Source organism: Narcine bancroftii, chromosome 8 (assembly GCF_036971445.1).
Source record: "Narcine bancroftii isolate sNarBan1 chromosome 8, sNarBan1.hap1, whole genome shotgun sequence".
NCBI lineage: Eukaryota > Metazoa > Chordata > Chondrichthyes > Torpediniformes > Narcinidae > Narcine > Narcine bancroftii.
In genome coordinates, this window is record NC_091476.1 from 152,246,829 (window position 1) to 152,253,580 (window position 6,752).

At 44.3% G+C, this 6,752-nt stretch overlaps 1 protein-coding gene across 1 annotated transcript in view; it reads right to left on the reverse strand.

Moving 5' to 3' along the window:
* The window catches only part of fam110d (family with sequence similarity 110 member D), a 45,439-nt gene extending 39,141 nt beyond the window's left edge, over positions 1–6,298 (reverse strand). Inside the window, exon 1 of the mRNA XM_069896126.1 lies at positions 6,170–6,298. The gene's annotated coding sequence lies outside the window, so the exon portion shown is untranslated. The remainder of the gene's footprint in view (positions 1–6,169) is intronic.
* Positions 6,299–6,752: the final 454 nt, after the last annotated feature.

The window sequence follows — 6,752 nt, forward strand, 5'->3', positions numbered from 1 at the left end:
TCCAAGACTTCAGGAACTGGGTTACAGGAAAAGGTTAAGTAGGTTAGGACTTTATTCCCTGGAGCGTAGAAGAATGAGGGGGGATTTGATAGAGGTATTTAAAATTATGAGGGGGATAGACAGAGTAAATGTAGATAGTTTTTTTCCCCACTGAGGGTAGGTGAGATACAAACTAGAGTGAGAGGGGCAAGGTTTGGAGGGAAACACCTTTCACACAGAGAGTGGTAGGGGTGTGGAATAAGCTTCCAGCTGAAGTGGTGAATGCAGGCTCAAATTTTAACATTTAAAAAGAATTTGGACAGGTACATGGATAGGAGAGGTATGGAGGGTTATGGACTGGGTGCAGGTCAGTGGGACTAGGGGAAAAAAATGGTTCAGCACAGACTAGAAAGGCTGAAGAGACTTGTTTCTGTGCTGTAATGTTCTATAGTTTGTTTTGAAGGGAATTAAATTCACTAATTTTAGTGCAAATAATATGCAGTTCTCGAAAATTTCACACAAGGTAATGCAGAGGCCCATTATAAGAATTACAGCTTATCTCATAATATTTTGATCAAATTCTACATTAAAGATGAATCAACAAGAAAAGAAAAACACCCAGCAGATCGTTCTGCTCAGTGGTAAAACAGAAGCAAATTTCCATCAAGGCGAGCAATCTGAATAAAAACAGAACGTGCTGGAAACACAAAGCTGATTTCCCTGATTAACCACATATTCACCACAGTTCAAGGCAGTAGCTCACTGCAATTTTCTCAAGGGATAGACCTCATTAACAATGCCCTGATCTTAAGCTCAGGTCTTTACTCACTCAAACTCCAACTTTCTTTCCAGATCCCAGTTTGTTTTGTTTTAAAAAGATGAACAACAGCTGAAACAACAAGAACCAGAAAAAAACAACAGTTCACCTAAAGAAAAAAAACTGCCAACAACACCTGGACATAAAAAAAAATCACATCAAAAGAAAGTTCAGATGATAATGATTCAACAGAAAGTTCAGAAAATAACAAGAGTTATTGTTTCGGGTGACCTTTCATCAGAACAGCAAGATGCTAGAAGTTATCAGCTGTTAAGTAAATAGAAGCAGGGAAAAATAAAGGAGGGGCATATTACTAAGCATGTGATTCATTGTGCACAACTTCCAATTCTCTACATCGGAGAGACTTGGCGTAGATTGAGAGATCGCTTCTCTGAACACCTTTGCTCTGTCCACTACAGTGACAGAGACCTCCCAGTAGCCACCATTTCAGTTCTGTGCCACACTCCCATGCCTTATGTACTATTCCACCAAGACCACCCACAAATTGGAGGACCAACACCTAATTTTCCATCTGGCCACTCTTCAACCAGATGCCATTGACATCGACTTTTCTGGTTTCTGCTAACCTGCTATCCTCTTCCCCTCCCTTCTTCCCTTCCCCCTTCCAGTTCTCCTTCCTTTCCCCTTTTTAGTTCTCCTTCCCAGTTCTCCTCCTTCTCTCCCCCTCCCTTCACCTAGCCATCCCTCCTCCCCTTGATCACTGCTGTCCCCTCCCTCCCTTCTCCACCTATCACCTCCTGCTTTTGTGACCACATCTCCCCCTCCATACACTTTTGCCTGGATGCCTGCTGACATTTTTCCATACCTTGATGAAGGGCTCAAAGCCCGAAATGTCGGTTATGTATTTTTACCTTTGCGTACCGCACGGATGGCAGTCTCTTCAATCTGAGGCACCTGCAAGCTCACACCAAGACACAAGAGCAACTTGTCCGTGAACTACTCTTTGCAGACGATGCCGCTTTAGTTGCCCATTCAGAGCCAGCTCTTCAGCGCTTGACGTCCTGTTTTGCGGAAACTGCCAAAATGTTTGGCCTGGAAGTCAACCTGAAGAAAACTGAGGTCCTTCATCAGCCAGCTCCCCACCATGACTACCAGCCCCCCCACATCTCCATCGGGCACAAAAACTCAAAACGGTCAACCAGTTTACCTATCTCGGCTGCACCATTTCATCGGATGCAAGGATCGACAACGAGATAGACAACAGACTCACCAAGGCAAATAGCGCCTTTGGAAGACTACACAAAAGAGTCTGTAAAAACAACCAACTGAAAAACCTCACAAAGATTAGCGTATACAGAGCCGTTGTCATACCCACACTCCTGTTCGGCTCCGAATCATGGGTCCTCTACCGGCATCACCTACGGCTCCTACAACGCTTCCACCAGCGTTGTCTCCGCTCCATCCTCAACATTCATTGGAGCGACTTCATCTCCAACATCGAAGTCCTCGAGATGGCAGAGGCCGACAGCATTGAATCCATGCTGCTGAAGATCAAACTGCGCTGGGTAGGTCACGTCTCCAGAATGGAGGACCATCGCCTTCCCAAGATCGTGTTATATGGCGACCTCTCCACTGGCCACCGAGACAGAGGTGCACCAAAGAAGAGGTACAAGGACTGCCTAAAGAAAGCTCTTGGTGCCTGCCCCATTGACCACCGCCAGTGGGCTGATATCAAACCGTGCATCTTGGCGCCTCACAGTTCGGCAGGCAGCAACCTCCTTTGAAGAAGACCGCAGAGCCCACCTCACTGTCAAAAGACAAAGGAGGAAAAACCCAATATCCAACCCCAACCAACTAATTTTCCCTTGCAACCGCTGCAACCGTGTCTGCCTGTCCCACATCGGACTTGTCAGCCACAAACGAGCCTGCAGCTGACGTGGACTTTACCCCTCCATAAATCTTCGTCCGCAAAGCCAAGCCAAAGAAGAAAGATAAAGGACACTATTTGACCTGCTGAGTTTCTCCAGCTTTGTGTATTTTTATTCCAATTCTACTATTTGTTATTGAGATCCTGGCTCAGCTGGGAAAATGGGTATTTATTGGCCAGCAATAGTTGCCATTAGGAAGATAGTGGTGGGCACCTTTCTGGAACAGAGTTATGGTGAAGGTACTCCACAGTGTGATTAGGCAATGGGTTCTGACATTTTGGCCAGTTGGTTAAAGAGCTGGGAAATGCAGCAAGTTAATGATATGCAACGTGGAAGTGACAATGGTCTTATTTGTCTGATGGCCTTGACCTCTCTGATGGGTGCGGGAAAGGTTGCCAATGGATTGCATTCTCTTTTGGCTCAGGCCCAGCTGATAGGATGACCTTGAGGTACCATCGAGCTTCTCACAGCTTGCCCTCCGTGCTATCTCAAGGGGCAAACAGCTGCCAGTAACATGCAGGAGACTGCGGAGGCCGGTATCCGAGGCAGAAATTCAATCTGCTGGCGGAACTCGGCAGGTTGAGTAGCATTGGGAGTAAAAGCGAATTTTCAACATTTCAGGTTGAACCTCTCTATCAACACTGATTGGGGAGAGGAGAGATGGTACTACAAGGAGAACATGGGAGGGATGAGATAGGAGGCTGTAAGCAGCAAATGACCCAGTGCATAAACATTCCAAAAACTGGACGGTCTTATTTGTTGCCTGGCAGAAGCACTATGGAGAAGGAGTCGATAGAACTACATTTACCTTTCTACTTTCCATCTCCCTCCTTCCCTCATCACACGGGAAAGTTGGCAGCCCAATGCCAAAAATCAAGACAGTGATTATCAGATGCATATTTGGAGGCTTCTGTGCTGCAACCAATCCCCTACAAGACATCAGAGGTGTGTACCTTTTAAAGCCATATTCCCATCCCCCACCAGTGCCTCCACACACCACCCTACAAACTTACTGAACTCATCACCTTTGACTTCAAAACTCTCATCTTTATTTTGAAATCCCTTCACCAGCTTTATTGTTTCTTGTCCCCATTACCTCCTTAGTAAAACAAATCCAATCCATTCCCCTCCTGTTCAATTCCAGATCCTCTGCCACTCCACCGTTGGTGGGTATTCTCTCGTCTGTTGATATTCAAACTGGAATTTCCTCAAGGAACAGGTCCTGTATTTTGTGCAGGCTCAGGACTAGGAAGGAGTTTGGGATAGGGTTGAAGATCAAGGCTTTCACTGGGCACTATATTAGATATGTAGACCAGAGATGGGGGAGGCGAGGGGGAGGGCATGAGCCCAATAGGATCAGGGAAGGGCCTGGTTCCTGAATGGCACTGGACAGTAAATTAAATTTATATTTAGACATACAGCATGGTAACAGGTCCTATCAGCACACAAGCCTGTGATTCCCAATTGACCTACGACCCCCCGGTTCTTTTTGAACACCAATGCAAACAGGGAGAACGTAGAAACTCCTTACAAACAGCACGGGATTTGAACCCGACACCTGATTGCTGGTGTTGCAACAGCATTGCGCTAACTGCTACTCGAACCATGCCATCCCATAAAAGCTGAAAGGAAAACATTTAATGCTGTGTTGAGAGGTGGCAAAACAATTAAGGGCAAATGGCACATCATCCTGGGAGAGTCTAATGTTCAACACTCCTGAGAGTACAAGTTCCTCTGATGGGATGTTGCCCAGTTTTCCCCCTGGGGGGGAGTTACATCAAACGCAGAAGGGTATCTCATCCCTGGAAGGGCCCCAATCAAATTCTGGAGATATGCAAAACAATTCGGAGTCATTATCACACTTCACTCCAGGGGTTAAATGGAGTCATAGAGTTTGCGGCACAAAAGCAGGCTTTGCCCATGCTAACCAAAATAGTTCCATTTGCTTGTGCACAGCCAATGTCCTCTAAACCTTTCCTCTCCATGCACCGGTCTTAATGGCATTTGAAGATCACACTGTCCCCACTCCAGGGAAAAAAGTCCCAGACTATTCTCCTTCTCATTATTATTCAAGCCTACCAGTCTTTTCTCCCTGGAGTGCAGCAGGCCAAGGAGAGAACTTGTCGAGGTTTATAAAATCATGAATGGTAGCAATAGGAATAGGGGGGGAAAAAATGAGAGGGCATAGAAATTAAAAAAACAAAAGTATGACACAATTAAAACAAAGTTGAATTCAATGGGAGAAGGGGCTAAATGTTCTCCTGTTTCCATAGCACCCCTGACGACTGTGAAGGTAACCCAGTAAAAATAAACAGCAGGCCGGTCTTTAGTGCACTGCAGACAGATGCAATGTCAAAACACTATTCCTCCCCTTCCTACACACCCAACATCATCTTGTACTGACTTACATCTTTCATCCTGTAAAGTCTCTGTGGAAACTTTACAAATGCGTCGTCAGCCAAAATGTGAAACCAGGCCAGATAAGGAGGTAATAGGGCAGGTGGTCAAAAATATAAGTCAAGGATATTAACGCAGTTCCCAAAGGAAGAGATCTTGACAGAGATTTAAAGAGAGAATTCAAGAGCAACAGGTCTTCACAGCTGAGAGCAAAGCCCCAGGGCTGGAAATAAAAATTGAGATTGCCCAAGAGACCAGAATTGGAAGTGGCAAGTTTATCATCCAAAGAACTACTTGGTGTGGAAACGGTTGTGATTTAAAAAAAAGTAAGTACTAAACTTCTTTTCACAGATTATGCTCTGACAGATTGGATCTTCATGATAAAAAAAATCTTCATTTATCTACAGCCTGTAGCCCAGAACACCGAACACCTCTGATTAGGAAGCCCCTGAATGAATACAGTTAGATGTCCACCTTGAATCACCTTCTTCTAACCTGGTAGTCACATCCCGAGGCTAACATTTACCCCACAACCAACATTAGAAAAATCATGTCAATCAGTTGATAGGGGGAGCTTACTGTGCACAAATTGACTGTTGCCTTTCCAGAAATTCCTTCAATTTAAACCACAACAATAATAAGAAAAAGTACTTTGGGACTCCTCACTTTGAAAATGTAAAGTTTCCTTTTTATATCCAGTGGGAATAATCAGGAACCAACAAGGTCTGAAGGAAGTAAATTTCCTCATTAAACAAGGCTATTGTAATGGGTTATTAAATATTTATTAAGTGCCTGTGGCTTTGTCTGAGAAACCTATGGACCTATAGGATAAATCTGAACAGTCAATGGCCACAGAAATCTAACCACTTACTGTGTTGCACAGCCAGACTTCTAATCACAGTTTCAGTACATTTTACACAGTAGGCATTCAGCAAGTAAGTTATCATTAAAAAAAAACATCTAAAAAGAGAGGCTTGCATAGTATTAGCTGGTTAAGTCAATACTTTTAATTAGCTACTGTCAATCTGCTCCAGACTTATATTAAGGTCAAGCTATTGGCAATTTAGAACAAAAAAGAAGCACTGACCCCCACATGGCAGGTTGTGACGGTGACCATCACTGGATCTTTTTGACAAGATCCCCTTCTCCATACACCCACTCCAGCCACCATGGTGTTAAAGGCAGAACCCACTCCAGAGACTAGGAACTAACTGCTGGCTGTATCATTGCAGAACTAGAGTGAACTACTAGCTTCCACTTTTCTTTCTCCAACCCCACCCACTTCTGCTGGAATGCTCCATTCACAACTTCTCCAGAGGGGTGGCTGGGAATAAGACACCACAGAGAAAGAGTGGCTTCCATCACCCTCAGCTGTATCACTGTGGCCATCCCTGCTGTATGAGGGCTGTAACCCAACAAGGCAATCTTTAACAAGTCATGAATTACAAATGAATTTCAGCACACAGCTGCAAGCAAAATCTAGGAGAATATTAAATGGTTATTTAAAATGACCTTCTATTCATCAGTTATAAAATATTTGCTAATACAAGAAAGCATTAAATAAAATCATCCACCAGGTAAAAGATTGTTTCCTTTTCAGCATAAAGGGGGGATTTTCTGAGACCGGAGATGAGACGTCCTTAGTGGCAATAGATTTAGGGTAGGGTTTA